Source organism: Leucopleurus acutus, assembly GCF_964270905.1.
Source record: "Leucopleurus acutus genome assembly, chromosome: 15".
Classification (NCBI taxonomy): domain Eukaryota; kingdom Metazoa; phylum Chordata; class Mammalia; order Artiodactyla; family Delphinidae; genus Leucopleurus; species Leucopleurus acutus.
Window position 1 is genome coordinate 22,358,767 of NC_139157.1, and position 20,482 is coordinate 22,379,248.

Sequence of the window (20,482 nt, forward strand, 5' to 3'; positions counted from 1 at the left end):
TCTGATGCAAAAATCAGAAAGGAAAAATAAAATTCAGGACAAGAAAATTACAGACAAATATTCCTCACCAGCTTAGTTGCAAAAATCCTTAATGGTATTAACAAATTAAATACAACATGACACAAAGAACATAAAAAGGGGAACACAATATTTGCGTCTGAGATAGAACATGTAAGTTGGGAAATTTTCCAAATAAGAGAAGGAAAGGAGAAGAGTGTCAGATAAAAGTGGATTCACATTCTACTTCCATTTGCTTTATAACTCTGGAAGTTTACTTAATCTCTGCTTACCAACTATAAAATAGGAAGAAGAAAACTCATCTCATGGGGTTGTTGTGAGAGATAAGTGAGATAATGTATATACATTGCTTAAGCAGAACCCAGAGCATGGCATAAGTTCAATAAATTTTAGCTGTAGATATGATGCTGAGAAAAGAGTGAGAAGCAGCACAGAATCAGAAAAGCACAGCCATGCTTGGGAAAGACTAAGAGTCTTCTTTTCTTGGATGACTAGATGGGAAGTAAGGAAATCAAGTATTCAGATAGGAAACAGAGTTCATATTTTGAAAATCATGTTAAATAGGATATGGTTTTCATCCTACACTCATCAATGGATAGTTGAATCAGGTAGTGAAATATTCAAAACTTTAAAAAGATTACTCTGGCAGTGTAGAAAATGGGTTGAATGTTTAATATATTTATGTGTTTATTGCAATAGTCTAGGCAGGGAAATTGGCAGTAAGGCTTTTTCAGTGAAAATAAATGTTTTGAACACTGCCAAGATAGAATCAAGTGATCTTGGATTTTGATGTCAAAAATGGAAATGAGATGGTTCTGAGGCTTGTGCCTGGACAAACAGAAGGATGGTAATTCCAAAATTAGAGGAAAAAGTGTAGGCATTCTTTTCCAGAAAAAGATCCGTAAGCCACTTATGGGATTAAAGGGATGCAAATCTCCCTTTCTGCACCTAGTATGCTCTGCACCCACTGGAACTTTCTGGTCTTTAGGCAAGACATTTAACTTCTTTTAGCTTCAGATGACTTATCTCTACTTGAAACAGAAAAAGAGACAGAGACAGAGACACAGAGAGAGAAAAACAGACACAAGAGAGACACAGAGAGAAATTAACAAATGCCTGACATCATCACAGACTGCTCTATTTCAGTGAGGATAAAGACCTATGCAAACATGAATACTACTGTTATTATTCAAATAGTATGTAATCTAATCACATAGAGTATTTGTTTAAGGGGGACTGTGTTCTAGTTTAGAGCACGCTTTTCTTATAGCCAAAGGCAGCCTCTATGTGTCCGCACTGTAATGTGAGGTTATAGTTCAGGGAAGCATCACTCATTCCGTAAAAGAAGAGAGTCTTTCTTCCCCTTCCTCATGCTGTCACTGAAGAATTAAATACTGTATAAAGTGACTTGCCTCGGGTTTATGCAAACCGGCTGTGAATTAGAAGGACAATAGGGGAGACCTTCAAGATGGCAGAGGAGTAAGACGTGGAGATCAACTTCTTCCCCACAAATACATCAGAAATACATCTATATGTAGAAAAACTCCTACAGATCACCTACTGAACACTGGCAGTAGACCTCAGACTTCCCAAAAGGCAAGAAACTCCCCACGTACCTGGGTAGGGCAAAAGAAAAAAGAATAAACAGAGACAAAAGAATAGGGACGGGACCCACACCGGTGGTAGGGAGCTGTGAAGGAGGAAAGGTTTCCACACACTAGGAAGGCCCTTTGCGGCTGGAGATGGGGGTGGCGGGGGGTGGGGGTGAAGCTTCGGAGCCGCAGAGGAAAGCACAGCAATGGGGGTGCGGAGGGTAAAGCGGAGAGATTCCCGCACAGAGCATTGGTACCGACCAGCACTCACCAGCCCAAGAGGCTTGTCTGCTCACCCGCCGGGGTGGGCGGGGCTGGGAGCTGAGGCTCGGGCTTCGCTCGGAGCGCAGGGAGAGGACTGGGGTTGGCGGTGTGAACACAGCCTGAAGGGGTTAGTGCACCGCGGCTGGCCGGGAGGGAGTCCGGGAAAAGGTCTGGACCTGCCAAAGAGGCAAGAAACTTTTTCTTCCCTCTTTGTTTCCTGGTGCGCGAGGAGAGGGGATTAAGAGCGCCGCTTAAAGGAGCTCCAGAGACGGGCGCAAGCCAAGGCTATCGGCGTGGACCCCAGAGACGGGCATGAGACGCTAAGGCTGCTGCTGCCACCACCAAGAAGCCTGTGTGCAAGCACAGGTCACTATCCACAGCCCCCTTCCGGGGAGGCTGTGCTGCCCGCCACTGCCAGGGTCCCGTGATCCAGGGACAACTTCCCCCGGGAGAATGCACGGTGCGCCTCAGGCTGGTGCAACGTCACGCCAGCCTCTGCCGCCGAGGGCTTGCCCCGCATCCGTGCCCCTCCGTCCCCTTGGCCTGAGTGAGCCAGAGCCCCTGAATCAGCGGCTCCTTTAACCCAGACCTGTCTGAGCGCAAAACAGATGCCCTCAGGCAACTGACAGGCAGAGGCGGGTCCAAATCCAAAGCTGAACCCCGGGAGCTGTGCGAACACAGAAGAGAAAGGGAAATCACTCCTAGCAGCCTTGGGAGCAGCGGATTAAATATCCACAATCAACTTGATGTACCCTGCATCTGTGGAATACATGAATAGAAAATGAATCATCCCCAAACTGAGGCAGTGGACTTTGGGAGAAATTGTAGACTTGGGGTTTGCTTTCTGCGTTTATTATCATTGGTAGATTTGTTTATTGATTTGGTTGCTCTCTTCCTTTTTTTTATATAGATATTTTTATATTATTTTCCTTTTCCTCTATTTATGAGTGTGTATCTGAATGCTTCTTTGTGTGATTTTTGTCTGTGTACCTTTGCTTTTACCATTTGCCCTAGGGTTCTGTCTGACTTTTTTCTTTTTCTTAATTACATTTTAATTTTTCTAAATTTTTAATAATATTTTTAATTTTTACTTTAATAATTTTATTTTCCTTTCTTTCTTTTTTTCTCCCTTTTCTGAGATGTGTGGCTGACAGGGTCTTGGTGCTTTGGCCGGGTGTCAGGCCTGTGCCTCTGACGTCAGAGAGCCGAGTTCAGGACATTGGTCCATCAGACACCTCCCAGCTCCACATAATATCAAACTGTGAAAGCTCTCCCAGAGATCTCCATCTCAACGCTAAGACCCAGCTCCTCTCAACGACCAGCAAGCTACAGTGCTGGACACCCTATGCCAAACAACTAGCAAACAGGAACACAACCACACCCATCATCAGAGAGGCTGCCTAAAATCATAATAAGGTCACAGACACACTACAACACATCACCAGACGTGGTCATGCCCACCAGAAAGACAAGATCCAGCCTCATCCACCAGAACACAGGCTACAGTGCACCCCACCAGGATGCCTACATAACCCACTGAACCAAACTTAGCAACTGGGGGCAGACACCAAAAAAAACAGGAACTACGAACCTGCAGCCTGAAAAAAGGAGACCCCCAAACACAGTAAGTGAAGCAAAATGAGAAGACAGAGAAACACACAGCAGATGAAGCGGCAAGGTAAAAATCCATCAGACCAAACAAATGAAGAGGAAATATGCAGTCTACCTGAAAAAGAATTCAGAGTAATGATAGGAAAGATGATCCAAAATCTTGGAAATAGAATGCAGAAAATACAAGAAACGTTTAACAAGGACCTAGAAGAACTAAAGAACAAACAAAAAATGGTGAACAACACAGTAAATGAAATAAAAATCCTCTAGAAGGAATTATTACCAGAATAACTGAGGCAGAAGAATGGATAAGTGACCTAGAAGATAAAATAGTGGAAATAACTACCACACAGCAGAATAAAGAAAAAAGAATGAAAAGAATTGAGGACAGTCTCTGAGATCTCTGGGACAATATTAAACAAACCAACATTCGAATTACAGGGCTCGCAGAAGAAGAAGAGAAAAAGAAAGGGACTGAGAAAATATTTGAAAAGATTACAGTTGAAAACTTCCCTAATATGGGAAAGGAAATAGTCAATCAAGTCCAGGAAGCTAAGAGTGTTCTGTACAGGATAAATCCAAGGAGAAACACACCAAGACACATATTAATCAAACTATCAAAAATAAATTCAAGGAAAAAGTATGAATAGCAGCAAGGGAAAAACAACAAATAACATACAACAGCATCCCCATAAGGTTAACAGCTGATCTTTCAGCAGAAACTCTGCAAGCCAGAAATTAGTGGCAGGACATATTTAAAGTGATGAAAGGGAAAACCCTACAACCAAGATTATGACAGAGAAATTAAAATCTTTACAGAAAAGCAAAAGTTAAAGATACTTCAGCACCTCCAAACAAGCTTTACAACCAATGCTAAAGGAACTTCTTCAGGCAGGAAACACAAGAGAAAGAAAAGGCCTACAATAACAAACTCAAAACAATTAAGAAAATGGTAACAGGAACATACGTATCGATATTTACCTTAAATGTAAATGGATTAAATGCTCCCACCAAAAGACACAAACTGGCTGAATGGATACAAAAACTAGACCCATACAAGAGACGCACTTCAGACCTAGAGACACATACAGACTGAAAGTAAGGGGATGGAAAAAGATATTCCATGCAAATGGAAATCAAAAGAAAGCTGGAGTACCAATTCTCATATCAGACAAAATAGATTTTAAAATAAAAACTATTATAAGAGAGGAAGAAGGACACTACATAATGATCAAGGGATCAACCCAAGAAGAAGGTATAACAATTGAAAATATTTACATACCCAACATAGGAGCACCTCAATACATAAGGCAAATGCTAACAGCCATAAAAGGGGAAATCGACAGTAACACAATCATAGTAGGGGACTTTAATACCCCACTTTCACAAATGGACAGATCATCCAAAGTGAAAATAAATAAGGAAACACAAGCTTTAAATAATATGTTAAACAAGAGAGACATAATTGATATTATAGGACATTCCAACCAAAAACAACAGAATACACTTTCTTCTCAAGTGCTCATGGAACATTCTCCAGGATAAATCATATCTTGGGTCACAAATCAAGCCTTGGTAAATTTAAGAAAATTGAAATCATATCAAGTATCTTTTCTGACCACAACAGTATGAGACTACATATCAATTACTGGAAAAAATCTGTAAAAAATACAAACACATGCAGGCTAAACAATACACTACTCAATAACCAATAGATCACTGAAGAAATCCAAGAAGAAACAAAAAATACCTAAAAACAAATGACAAAGAAAACACCCCACCCAAAACTTATGGGATGCAGCAAAAACAGTTCTCAGAGGGAAGTTTATAACAATACAATCCTACCTCAATAAACAAGAAACATCTGAAATAAACCATCTAACCTTACACCTAAAGCAATTAGAGAAGGAAGAACAAAAAAGCCCCGAAGTTATCAGAAGGAAAGAAATCATAAAATTCAGATCAGAAATAAATGAAAAAGAAATGAAGGAAGCAATAGCAAGGATCAATAAAATAAAAGCTGGTTCTTTGAGAAGATAAACAAAATTGATAAACCATTAGACTCATCAAGAAAAAAAGGGAGAAGACTCAAATCAATACAATTAGAAATGAAAAAGGAGAAGTAACAACAGACACTGCAGAAATACAAAGGACCATGAGAGATTACTACAAGCAACTATATGCCAAAAAAATGGACACCTTGGAAGAAATGGACAAATTCTTAGAAAAGAACAACCTTCTGAGACTGAACTAGGAAGAGATAGAAAATATAAACCGACCAATCACAAGCACTGAAATTGAAACTGTGATTTAAAATCTTCCATCAAACAAAGGCCCAGGACCAGGTAGCTTCACAGGTGAATTCTCTCAAACATTAGAGAATAGCTAACACCTATCCTTCTCAAACTCTTCCAAAATATAGCAGAGGGAGGAGCATTCCCAAACTCATTCTATGAGGCCATCATCACCCTGATACCAAAATGAGACATAGGTGCCACAAAAAAAGAAAACTACAGGCCAATATCACTGATGAACATAGATGCAAATATCCTCAACCAAATACTAAGCAAACAGAATCCAACAGCACACTAACAGGATCACACACCATGATCAAGTGGGGTTTACCCAGGAATGCAAGGATTCCTCAGTATACTCAAATCAATCAATGTGATACACCATATTAACAAATTGAAAGATAAAAACCATATGATCATCTCAATAGGTGCAGAAAAAGCTTTTGACAAAATTCAACACCCATTTATGATAAAAACCCTCCAGAAAGTAGGCATAGAGGGAACTTACCTCAACATAATATAGACCATTTATGACAAACCCACAGCCAACATCGTTCTCAATGGTGAAAAACTGAAACCATTTCCTCTAAGATCAGGAACAAGACAAGGTTGTCCACTCTCACCACTATTATTCAACATAGTTTTGGAAGCTTTAACCACAGCAATCAGAGGAGAAAAAGAAATGAATGGATTCCAAATCAGAAGAGAAGAAGTAAAGCTGTCACTGTTTTCAGAAGATATTATTCTATATATAGAGAATCCTAAAGATGCTTCCAGAAAATTACTAGAGCTAATCAATGAATTTGGTAAAGTAGCCGGATACAAAATTAATGCAAAGAAATCTCTTGCATTCCTATACACTAATGATGAAAAATCTGAAAGAGAAATGAAGGAAACACCCCCATGTACCATTGCCACAAAAAGAATAAAATACCTAGGAATAAACCTACCTAAGGAGACAAAAGACCTGTATGCAGAAAACTATAAGACACTGATGAAAGAAATTAAAGATGATACAAACAGATGGAGAGGTATACCATGTTCTTGGATTGGAAGAATCAACATTGTGAAAATGACTATACTACCCAAGGCAGTCTACAGATTCAATGCAATCCCTATCTAACTACTAGTGGCATTTGTTACAGAACTAGAACAAAAAATTTCACAATTTGTATGGAAACACAAAAGACCCTGAATAGCTAAAACAATCTTGAGAAAGAAAAATGGAGCTGGAAGAATCAGGCTCCTTGACTTCAGACTATACTACAAAGCTACAGTAATCAAGACAGTATGGTACTGGCACAAAAACAAAAATATAGATCAATGGAACAGGATAGAAAGCCCTGAGATAAACCCATGCACATCTGGTCACCTTATCTTTGATAAAGTAGGCAAGAATATACAATGGAGAAAACACAGCTTCTTCAGTAAGTGGTGCTGGGAAAACTGGACATCTACATGTAAAAGAATGAAATTAGATCACTTCCTAACATCACACACAAAAATAAACTCAAAATGGATTAAAGACCTAAATGTAAGGCCAGACACTATAAAACCCTTAGAGGAAAACATAGAACACTTTATGACATAAATCACAGCAAGATCCTTTTTGACCCACGTCCTAGAGAAATGGAAATTTAAAAAAAAATAAAAAATGGGACCTAATGAAACTTAAAAGCTTTTGCACAGCAAAGGAAACCATAAACAAGACGAAAAGACAACCCTCAGAATGGGAGAAATATTTGCAAATGAAGCACCTAACAAAGGATTAATCTCCAAAATTTACAAGCAGCCCATGCAGCTCAGTATCAAAAAACAAACAACCCAATCCAAAAATGGGCAGAAGACCTAAACAGACGTTTTCCCAAAGATAATATACAGATTGCCAACAAACACATGAAAGGATGCTCCACATCACTAATCATTAGAGAAATGCAAATCAAAACTACAATGAGGGCTTCCCTGGTGGCGCAGTGGTTGAGAGTCTGCCTGCCAATGCAGGGGACATGGGTTTGTGCCCCGGTCTGGGAAGATCCCACATGCCGTGGAGCGGCTGGTCCTGTGAGCCATGGCCGCTGAGCCTGCGCGTCCAGAGCCTGTGCTCCACAATGGGAGAGGCCACCGCAGTGAGAGGCCCACGTACCACAAAAAAAAGAAAAAAAAAGAAAAAAACTACAATGAGATATCACCTCACACCAGTCAGAATGGTCATCATCAAAATATCTGCAAACAATACATGCTGGAGAGGGTGTGGAGACAAGGGAGCCCTCTTGCACTGTTGGTGGGAATGTAAATTGACACAGCCACTATGGAGAACAGTATGGAGGTTCCTCAAAACAGTAAAAATAGAACTACCATATGACCCAGCAATCCCACTACTGGGCATATACCCTGAGAAAACCGTAATTCAAAAAGAGTCATGTACTGCAATGTTCATTGCAACACTATTTACAATAGCGAGGACATGGAAGCAACGTAAGTGTCCATCGACAGATGAATGGATAATGAAGATGTGGCACGTGTATAGAATGGAATATTACTCAGTCATAAAAAGAAACGAATTGAGTTATTTCTAGTAAGGTGGATGGACCTAGAGTCTGTCATACAGAATGAAGTAAGTCAGAAAGAGAAAAACAAATACCGTATGTTAACACATATATATGGAATGTAAAAATAAATAAATAAATAAAATGGTTCTGAAGAACCTAGGGGCAGGACTGGAATAAAGACACAGACGTAGATTATAGACTTGATGACATGGGGAGGGGGAAGCATAAGCTGGGATGAAGTGAGAGAGTGGCATGGACATATATACGCTACCAAATATAAAATAGATAGCTAGTGGGAAGCAGCCACATAGCACAGGGAGATCAACTCGGTGCTTTGTGACCACCTAGAGGGGTGGGATAGGGAGGGTGGGAGGGAAATGGAAGATGGAGGGGATATGGGGACATATGTATATGTAGAGCTGATTCACTTTGTTTTAAAGCAGAAACTAACACACCACTGTAAAGCAATTATACTCCAATAAAGATGTTAAAAACAATAAAAGGACAATAAAAGAGGATCAGAGAAATTGATAAAATATATCTATGCACAAAACAGGAGATTAAACATTTGTAAAATCTACCACAGTGCAAGGGAGTATGTGGGATTATCTCGATGTTGGTGCTGAGTCCTCCTAGATTTTATAGGAGAGTGGTGTCATCTTGCTTCTGATCACACACATGCGGAGGACTTCAGGGAGAAAGTGACATTAAGTTGGCTCTTAAAAATGTGAATGTTCATGCCTAATCTCCCAATAATGCTCCCCTGCTTGTCTCTTCTTTCTTTTATAGCATCTCCCCCATTCCCTCAGGGTCAGGCTTCCTCATGGTCTTTCTGTTCTCGCTCTATCTCTCCATCAAAATCCGTTGCCAACTGAACATTTGGGAAGGCTGTAAATAAGAATCAGAACTAGGAGCATTATGCTACCTTTGTCCCGGGGTCGGAGTATTTGTAGTTTAATGTGTAGGGGACAAAATTAATAAATATCAAATGGTAGAATTTAGGGAATTTCCAGTATTAGCAAAGGTAATATTCAGGAGAAGACCTTTGCCAACAGCCGGAAAATCAGCTCTGTGATCTGCAGCTACATTCCAATCACGTGAATCAGAAAGATATCAGAATGGCAACTGGAATGTGACTTTGTGTGTGTGTGTGTGGGATCTTCAAAAAGATCAAAGGAAAGCAGAACCTTATTATTGTACAACACACCAAAACCCAAATAATTTGTACAAAGATGTTAAAAAAAAAAAAAAACCCAAAAAACCAGAAATGTCTTTCCTTGCATTGTACCTAGAGAAAACACTTGGTCAAAAAAAAAAAAAAAAAAAAAATCCTTTTTGTACCTCCCAGATGTATAGAAATGCAAATCATGGACACTTGATATTTGAACTGTTGAGAAACCTGAATATTAAATTGGCTTCTGGGCAGCAGTTGTCATTTCCAAGTCATTATTAAATTCCTCCTTAAAATGTCCCATTGGTTGAGTGAGGGGGATGTTTTGATAAGTGCCCAGAATTCCACTAGAAATTTGTATACTCTCTCTGTACTTGAGGCTAATAAAAATATGCCCTCTGAAACTTCCCTAAATATGGTTCCTCCAGGGTATCTTTGAGTTTCATTTTATTTTGTTTACAGGAAACTTTATTCTTTGGCCACCTAGACTTCATTTCAGCACTTGTTTCTTTGCAGGCATTTAAATGCCTATGCTTAATGGTCAATTAATAAATCAAAAGAATAAATCAAAAGAATAAATCAATAGTTTCCCTCCCTTGAGGTAGGAGCTTCTACCAGAAATGTTGGCTGAAACTTGGTTTTGAAATTTATTATGCATGAAAAACAAGGAACTGGTGGGTGGTCAGTACAATGAGGTGGTCACAATGGAAACCAGAGCAAACTGAAAAGCTCCTTGTGGAAAACACTTGCACATGTTTAAAAGTTAAAAACATATAAAGACCCTGTTAAGCAGTGAACTTCTACAGCAAAAGTAAAGTTAATTTAATGTCACCTCGGAGCAGAGTTTTTAGTGGTTTAGCTTAAACTGTAAACAACCAAAGGTGGTAGAAGAAAGCATAAAATGTAATTGGGCTAAATTTGTAAATCAGTGAAATGAATAAATTATCGATGAAAGTAGAATAATGTATTTGCTTTTAAAAATAAGAAGGATGATCTTGGTATAGATCATCATTCAAGTACAGTACTACCTGGATACAAAGACATGAAACCCATGACCTCCATTAACATTTTTGTTTTGCTGTGATTGATTACTTGTGTTCACTGCTAAGTTAAAGGGTTAGAGTTCTGACTTCCTCTACCTCGTAAGCTCTTAAATAAAAGAAATGAAAGTATATACTGAAGATACTGCCTCTCATCAGAGATGCTGATGGCGTATTGGGAAGTTATACAAAGAGCTTAGGGAGGTCCCCAGGTTTCTGAGCAGGACATAAATGACAAGTAACCAGCAACTCCATGACCACTGCGATCTCTGTTCCATGAACATTCTGAACTTAAATAGTTGGATACATATTCAAGCTTGATTTGATTTAAAAAAGAGACAGCCCAGAATATTGAGTTGTCTGACTCCTCAGGTAGAGTTACTTCCCCACTTTCCTTCCTTCTGTGAAATTCAGTTCTTAGTGCTTGAGTTCCCATAAATGTACTTAGCACTTTGACCAGCTTCTGTGGAAAGTTAAAAAGAAGTGAAAGATGAGATTCACATCTGTGCTTTATCCTTTGATCTCTCTTCTGACCTAAAAGCCCTTCCTGTTGTCTGGCCCAACTTCCCCCATTATTTCCTGATGAGGAAAGGTATCATCAGGTGCTAACTTCTTCCTAAAGTCTTCTCTTCTTTAAACTGTGCTGACGTCCATCTTCCAATTCCACTATACATTTCCTAAAGGTTGGGGCTATCTTACTCTACCCTGAAGTCGGAAGTCTCTAACACTGTGTCTTTTGCAAAGTAGGCACTCCCTGATATTGATTAAATTTTACTGCCTCATCAGGAAAACAAGCCCCAGACTCCTGAAGAAACAGTCACAATAACATTACAAAGTAAAGGATAAGTAGGTAACAAAGTGAGTGATGCAGACACAAGATGACACAAGAGTTCTGAGGAAAGCATCACAGAGAAAAAGAAAGATAAACTGGGCATCGAAGGAAGGTAGGAATGGGATAAATGTGAAAAAGGGAGAAGGACACATATAAATTTATAGGCAGAGGTACCACCATTCAGAAGCTACCGCAGCAGAAATAAGTAAGAATCATGAGATCTACCTGTCTAGCACGGCAAGTTCTAAGGAGAATAGGAAACAATAATACCCAAATTTTATGGAACATTTTAAAACAGGGAGAAGGGATTTCCCCAGCGGTCCAGTCGTTAGTGCTCGGTGCTCTCACTGCCTGGCCTGGGTTCGATCCCTGGCTGGGTAACTAAGATTCCAAAAACCACGTGGCACAGCCTAAACAAACAAACAAAACAGGGAGAAGAAATAATCCATCTTGTATGAGAGGTCTTTTGACTTTTTTTCAATGCCTTAGAACAAGGGTCCCCAACCCCCGGACCGTGGCCTGTTAGGAACCAGGCCACACAGCAGGAGGTGAGGCACTGGTGGGTGAGCAAAGCTTTATTTGTATTTATAGCCGCTCCCTATCGCTCACATTACCACCTGAGCTCTGCCTCCTGTCAGCATTACGGTGAGTTGTATAATTATTTCATTATATATTACAATGTAAAAATAATAGAAATAAACTACACAACAGATGTAATGCGCTTGAATCATCCTGAAACCATCCCCGCCACACACACACCCCCGGGTCCATGGAAAAGTTATCTTCCATGAAACCGGTCCCTGGTGCCAAAAAGTTTGGGGACCACTGACTTTGAAAGTAAAATATTTTAAATCGATGAATATGTCTAGACACTCCTATCTTAGCTTTCTTGGACCTCTGCTAGAGCATGCTGCCCAGTTTATTGTATAGTCACAGCTCCATGCTGGATGCCCAACAGAACTGGGTAGTTCTCCCAGTAGAAAGTGGCCCTTGCCCGCAGGGTCTATGACTTGTTTTTCCCTCAGTCTTTCATACCAGTGGATACAGTGCACAGAGGTTCCTGCCTATAACATTTTTTTCCTTAGATTATATAACCACAATTTAGTATTAGAAACATACTCCTGAGAGAGGTAAAGAGTATTTAATCCAGGATTTAGTAACAAAAAAAATTGAAAGCTAGAACAAATACACTGATTGACTTAGGTGACCTAGAAAATTAGAGACAAACTAAGACCAAAAGTCCGGGTCTCTCAAATTTATATCCAAGTGTCCTCCTCCTTCTGTCTCATGGCCACACTTCATCATCTAAGGGTCTACATGCATTGGACTTTATATTAAGTGCTCTCAGTTCTCTGTTCTCGAGCAAGGAGCGTTGCAAGCCTGCCCATGGGGAAGAGTCATTTCAGTTGTACTCAACTGCAATGTAAACCCCTAAAGCAGGATCCATGCCTTCCTGTTCTCTTTTTCTGTGACCCCTAGTAACCTGCTGGGAACACAAGGGCAACCAATAAAAGATCTGTTCAGTGTGTGTATTATGGGCTTCATCCTGCCAACTAAAGCGTTGAGGAAGGACATGCCCATTAAATTCAACATACATAACTCAGAAACTTTTTAAAGGGGATTCCTCTGGCTTTTCAGAGCAAAAGAGTTGAGGGCAGACCTTTGATCTATTTTCCTCCCACATCAGCTGACTCTTCACATCTGGTACCACCTTCTCACTTCCCCAAATCTCTGTATATCACATGGAAATATTGGTGTCTGGGTCTCAGTTCCCACCCAAGAGAGGCATCTTTGGGTCTTGCACTTTGCAATTTATAAATGAAAATCTCATAATTGGGTGAAATTGCATACAAATCCACTCAGGCTTGCCAAAATACTTAGAAAACAAAGATGTGGCTGGTTAAAAATATCACCTAACACATTTTCCTGATTAAAAATCAAGTTATTCCCATGCCTTGGCATTTAGGAGGGAGCCATGTTTTTTAGAAAAACATACTTTTTAGAGATGTCTGACACATATTTAATCAACACATACAGCTAAGAGCTTTTATGTTTTGGTGGCCTGGATGAAGAAGAAAAGGTATAGAATACTGTGTAACTGACTATTTTGAAAACGGGTAAATAAAGCCAAAGGATCAAACATGAGTCCTGATTTTCCTATAGAACTTCTGTCACTGTGCAACCACATCATAGGTAAGGGGAGCTGCACTTTGTAGATATACAGCCAGGGTTGAGAATCACAATGCAGAAAACCTCCTTCTCAAAAATAACTAACGGGTTAGATCACAATTTCACTACACAGTGTTTCAAATGGGTTAAGAAAGTTTAGGATACAGATTACATCAGTCCTCTGCATTGCTGGAGCCCCTGAGCCTCTGTTTATGTACTGCAATGTGTTGTCGATATATTAGCATTTTCTGTGTGTGCCCACAGAGTAGGGGAAGCACAAGAGTAAATAAGAGCAGAGCCTTGTTTTCGGAGAGCACTGGGAAATGCCCAATTGTTACCAGGGCAGGGAGACAAACACTAATGGGGCACTTCTAAGTTCTTTCCCTGTGGCGGTCATGGTCATAAAAACACACCACTCAGATCCTCTGCAAAGAACATAATTGACTGACAGATGCAGCTGCTGCGCCCTCACTTCATGCACCCGCTGTTCCCCTCAAGGCCTATCTTCCCCTTCCAGGCCGTCAGTGGCTGAGCGCCACAGCCATTCCCACCTAACTTGAGTCTCCTGTAATGTGTAACTTTGTCTCAAGGACTCTCCATTGGCCTGGCTGAAATCTTCTCAGAACTGTGCTGTAGTCTGAGAACTCCTCCCCAGTCCTGCTTCCTTTACCCTCTCCTTCACAGATGTCGGAACTGTGTTGCAGACGGAAGGATTCCTCATCCTCTCCTATTCTCTTCTCTTTAAATTTCATGAGCATTACCCCCCAGAACTCTCTTACCCTCCTAATCCCATCTACTTCTTGGAGATCTAAAATTAACACACTCCTATTAGCACATGGGTAAGAATGAGTGCATCAGATATAGTAACTGTTTCCTTGGAAGATAGAAAAATCTGGCTTTGAGAAATAAGATAGGAAAACAAGTAAATTTCTGGAGAAACTAAAGGAAGTCATTTTTCAATCGGTTCAGTAAAGAATTCTTCAACTATGGATAGAGAGAACAGAGCTTCAGGAGATACCCATCTGGGAAATTAAGGAGTGAGTTTAAAAACGAAGAATTAGAGTCACAAGCTCGAGAGAAGAGTATCCTAGGTGAGTTCCTGGCAGGGATGTGGGCTTAGGGTGGGGGACATACATTCAGTCAATAATTAATTCAATAAATAATTGTCTAGTCTATACTAGATCTTTTAAAAATATTGCTGAAAAGAAAAAAAATATCAATATCCCTTCCCCATGGAGTTTCAGTGTCATGGTGTATACTAAAGATGACCTGGCTACTTTTCAATCTGGTGTGCGAGAGTCCTAAATTTTACTTCTCTGACTTTGAGCAGTTGGGATCTTTATTCTCCACTGCACTGTTAATGCAAAAGCTTGTTCTTCCTTATCTTATAGTATCTTTCTAACCCAGAGCCAACCTTGAACTGAGTCTATTTAAAACAATTTGTTTGCATATCTGCTTTTCCAACTAGCCTTTGAGCTTCATGAGGTCTCTAGCCTCCACCATAGTACAAGGTCCAGAGCAGGAATGCAATAAACAAATGTGTACTGAGTAAAAGGCAAGACAGGACATTGAAAGACATAGGTTTCAGGGGCAGAAGTCCTCAACGTGTTTTCCTGGAACCACTTATTGAGTTAGAGAGCCTGAATAAAATGGAGGATCACACAGTCATGTATAGTAAAGCCCTCTCTTGAAGAATAATTAATCTAATTAACAAAATAAAGGCTCTGAGAAGTCCTGTAATAAAGAAACATTTAAATTTGTTTAATCTGGGTCTTCCCTGGTGGCGCAGTGGTTAAGAATCCGCCTGCCAATGCAGGGGACATGGGTTTGATCCCTGGTCCGGGAAGATCCCACAAGCCACTGAGCAACTAAGCCCATGCACCACAACTACTGAGCCTATGTGCCATAACTACTTAGGCCCACACGTCTAGAGCCCTGCTCCGCAACAAGAGAAGCCCACACACTGCCCCCACTCGCCACAACTAGAGAAAGCCCACACACAGCAACGAAGATCCAAAGCAGCCAAAAATAAAATAATAATAATAAATAATTAATTAAATTTGTTTAATCTGTAATTTTGCAAAGTTTACCACTATTACTATTTAGCTGGAACTATGAGTTTAGTAAGCAGCGATGAAGGTGGTCTTTTTTTAGATATGGCCATTTTCTGGTACGAAGTTGCCCTTACATTGATATCTTCAGCTTTTTCATGACAATCCTCTGACTGCTCTGTCACATTTCATTGATCAAAATTTTGTTCTAAATTCAAAATTTTCTTTGTTAGCTATTCTCCTTGACAGATATACTTCATGGGAGAACAGGACACTATTTGCAAGATTGAACATTCTTACACATTCTTCTCATACACTCTTATACACGAAGAATGTCAAGATGGGGCTGGTCTTCTCAGTCAGTTGAACAGAAGAGAATATAACTCTATCATTTAGAGTCGTATGAGGAAATGTTTTTATCTAACATTTTAGAGTATTTCTTTTTAAAAATTTCATTATACTTTTTAGTAGTCAAGAAGGGAGGTTGACCTGGGAACTTCACGCTCACACAAAATAAACTTGAGTACAAAATTTTAACAAAAAAATGGTATCTTTGAATGTACTCATCTTTCCTGTTTACAACACAAAATTAGATCGAAGTGAGCCTATGCCTGTACACTTTATCAAGACTATGGGCAAGAACAATCACTATAAATTGACAAAGGAGGACAAAGACAATCACCTATTTTCAAAAACTGTGATGTATCTTTTCAATGATATTTCTCATTTGATCCTTTTCTACATTAGGAATAAGGAAAGTAAGAGAGTGTTTCTTAGTAAGAATTAGAAACAAGATAAACCTGGACTCAGTTATCAATTTCACTATTTATTAGTTGCTGCTTAAGTCCTCCAGTTAGTTATGTGAATATTTAGTTGTAAGAATAAAAATTCCTACCTCATATTTTTACTAAAACTATAGAGAATTTTGTCAAATATACTCAGAGATGAAAATGTAAGTACAGATATGAACTATTTTGTTAATATATGGCAATAGTTATTTTATTCTTATTCACTGTCCTATATTTTAAAAGAACAAACTTTTGTCCTCAATTTTTTCTATGGCAATTATCCGAGATAATTGTACATAATCTTTTAAGTATGGGCATATTTTGGTAGACTAATGTAATTTGTCCTACAATATAGTATAGTATAGAGTAGAAGAGTATTCTGTTTAAAAACAATAAATATGGATTACTTTCCATTACAAAATAATGTTGAATTTTTTCAATTACCTGTAAAAGTGTCTAAAGATATCTGGTACCTTATAATCTGATTTTGGACAGCAAGAATTTTGCCTATCAACTATTTCCAAAAGTCTGCCCCAGACTGATGACAAAGCTTTAATTTCATTAACAATAAATAAATTTTCAATTTTGAAAATTTTATAATTTTAATTTGAAACACAGAGAAGAGCACAGAAAATAATATAATAAAATAAAATAATAATATAATATACATACATTGGGTATGTATATTATACATACATACATACATACATTGGGTAAATATACATTTACCCAACACATTAGTATTTTGCCATTTTTGTTTCAGATCTGTAAACTAAAATTTCCCTCACCCCTATTCCTTTTCCCAGCATACTTAGTGAGGTAACCATTACCTTTAAGTTGGGAGTTTTATGTCTGTTTGTTTTTATACATGTAGTGCTTTTGTAAGTCTTCACGAGCAGTATGTATTATTGTTTTTTATATTTCAAAATGTTGGATAAATGGTGGCTTGCTAAACGTACTCTTTTGCAATTTGATCTGTTTCTCAACTTTATATTTTTTAGTTTCTCTATGTTGATCTATACAGACATTGTTTATTTAATTTAATGCAGTATAAATTATATTAAATGAAGAAACACCATTTATATGTAGCCATTTTCCACATTTTGGACATTACAAACTGTGCTTCAAATGAACATCCTACAACTTCCTCTTTTGCAAATGTGAGAGTCCATTTAAATGAGGAATTACTGTGCCATAGGGAATGGAATCTTCATTTTTACTTGATAGCTAAATTACTTTCCAGATTGCTTCTATCAATTTAAGATGTCAACCACATGGTTTAAAAATGGTTCCCTACAATCTTGCTAACTTTATATTCTCAGGTCTTTTTATATTTTTTTAAAAGCCATATTTAGCGTAAAAGTTGATATGTCTCGTTGTTTAATTGATAATTTCTTGATGAATGCTGAGGTTAAGTTTCTTTTATTTGTTTCAAGACCTTTCCAGTTTTTTCTGTCACTAGCCAGTTCATAACCTGTGGAAGAGGGCACTGCCAAAGATTCATGCTCCCCTATGCTTTTGTGGACCTGTTGCTGATAAATGATATCATCCAGAAATATTTCTAGGAACCCCTGTCATCTCATTTGGACCAGATGACTTGCTCTTACCAGTGGAATAGGAGCAGAAATGATGTGTTACACCTGGATCGAGGTGGATAAGAAGTGAGTGTGCCTTCTCTACTCTTTTTTCTCTTTTATCTGTTTGCAGAGGCCTCTGAAGCCCTGGGAGATGGAGAGCTTTCCAAGATGGAAGGAATCTGAATCCCTGAGGACCATGTGGAGGAAAGCTGGCCATTAACCAGGAATACTTTCTTTGAACTGTTAAATGAATGGAAAATGAACTTTTGTGTTAATCCAATGAAACTTGGAGGTTTAATTTTAGAGATGCTAGCAGCATTGCCTTAAGTAATGCAAATCCTTTACTTGTTTGTTGGGTTGTCCTTTTGTATTAATATTTAGTAGTTTTTTATATTTGATGCATATATAAAGTTTCCAATACCTCCTCCCAATCTGTGGCCTGTTTTTCTCCACTCCTAATTACCTCTTGGTGTATAGAAGTGTCAAATTAAAAATAGCCATTTTTGTTAAATTTTTTCCTTTATGGATTGTGCTTTTTTTTTTAAAAGAAATCTTTCCCCAGATATGGTAATTATTTTCCTATGTTCATGCAAAAATTTTATCTAAAAATTAAAAAAAATTTTTTTCTCAAAACTTTCCAGGCATTTTATTAGTATTTGACGTGCACTACAGATCTAATTTCACCTTTTTCTCCCATAGCTAATTGTCCCAAACCATTTATTAAATATCCACTGTTTCCCTAGTGATCTTTAATGCCTACTCTAATGCCTTTCTGAGCTGTAATTCATCAGGTTCTCATTTATACTAGAATATGGGGCTAGAAGAGTGAGCTGAGAAATTGACCTTTCTTTCCCTCTATGTACATAATATAAATACACATGCAGAAGGATTTTTAAAAAATCACTGTTTTATAAAAATGAGATTATATTAAATATATTTTATGTATCTTGTTTTTTCTGTTCAACATTACTTCTGGGAATATTTCCAAGTAAATTAGTAGAGCAGTAATTTTTTATTGGTTGAATAATACAAGGGCTAATGATTACGAATAAATGTTCATAAAATGCTGAAAAAGTGTCCTATAATTTCTTCATCTACTCCTCTATTAATGGATGTAAATATTTTGCTTGTTTTCTTGCAGCTAAAACATGGCTGCAACAAATAGCTTTTTACATATGTCCCTACATGTTTGTACTTATATTTCATTGGGTTAGAGCCCCAGAAGAGGAATGGCCCATCAAAGGATGTGTTTATTTTTAATTTTAGTGTATCTTGCCAGATTGCCTTCCAAGTGACTGTAACACATCATATTTCCACAGAAAATATATGAAAGTAATATTTCCCCTCATTGTGCCAACAATAGGTCTTATAGATCTTGTTAAATTTTACTAGTCTGGTGGGTATAAAGTGATATCTTTCTGGGTTTTTTGAGCCTTTTTTTTTTTTCAAATAACCATTTCTTTCAAGTGTTTCTTGCCCATTTAGATTAACTCCTCTGTGATTTTTTTTTACTCTTAGGCTGTGCTATTGGATACTTTGTTTGATTGTCTGTCATTTTCTTGTAAATTTTTGTATCTTTGTATACCATATATATTAATTCTTTAGCATCTACATTACAAATTACATTACAAATATTTTCCCATTATATGGTTGTTACCTCCTGATTTTATTTGTAACATTTTTTGCCATCTAAAAACTTTTAATTTTGAGATTGTTAAACCATTTGGAATTTTCAATATTAAGACGATTTTCTCTCCCCCTATGTTTTACACAGACTCCTCTGGATTGTCCTACAAAGCTATACTCATTTCACATTTTGCCTCTGTGTCTCAATTGTTAATCTGGAAAAAGTACAATAAGCACACAGTTTTACTTGTGTTTCCATGGACTTTTTGGACAGTCCATGCAGTATTCAAAATTGAAGTCATTGCTCTAAATCTAGAGGTACCTCACTTTAAAACCTGTCTGAACGATTTTTGTTTTAAAGAATATTGAAGATAATTTTCAAATTATAACGAACATACTGCTTAACAAGAAGTTTATCCTATGTTTCCCAACTTTTTGGAAACCTTGTAAAATGTAACCTGATATTCTCTCTTTTATAAGTCCATTTATTTCCATTTATTCCTTCCATTAAATGTGTTACTTAACTTTAGATTCTTAATCTCGTTCTTGCATGTTATTTTTACAGTTTGATCAAATTTTTATTCATTTCATTTTTCACTACCTTGTTGTGGAATTTCTACTGTGTTTTTACATGTTATCAATGATCAGATTTCCTTTCTCTGTTCATGTAATGAGTCACAAACAGCACAAACATATGTCTAGTGAATTTCAGTTTCCCCTTCAAGATACTCTATTTCCCCCCTGCTTCTCTACCATCTTAATATCAGAAGAATATTAGAAAACTTTCACTATCCCCTTCCATTTAATGTTCCTTCCTACGTCCATGAGAACTCTGGCATGTTTCACTTCTCCCACCCATTTCCCATTCCACTCCTAATTCCTTGGGAAATTTTGCCATAT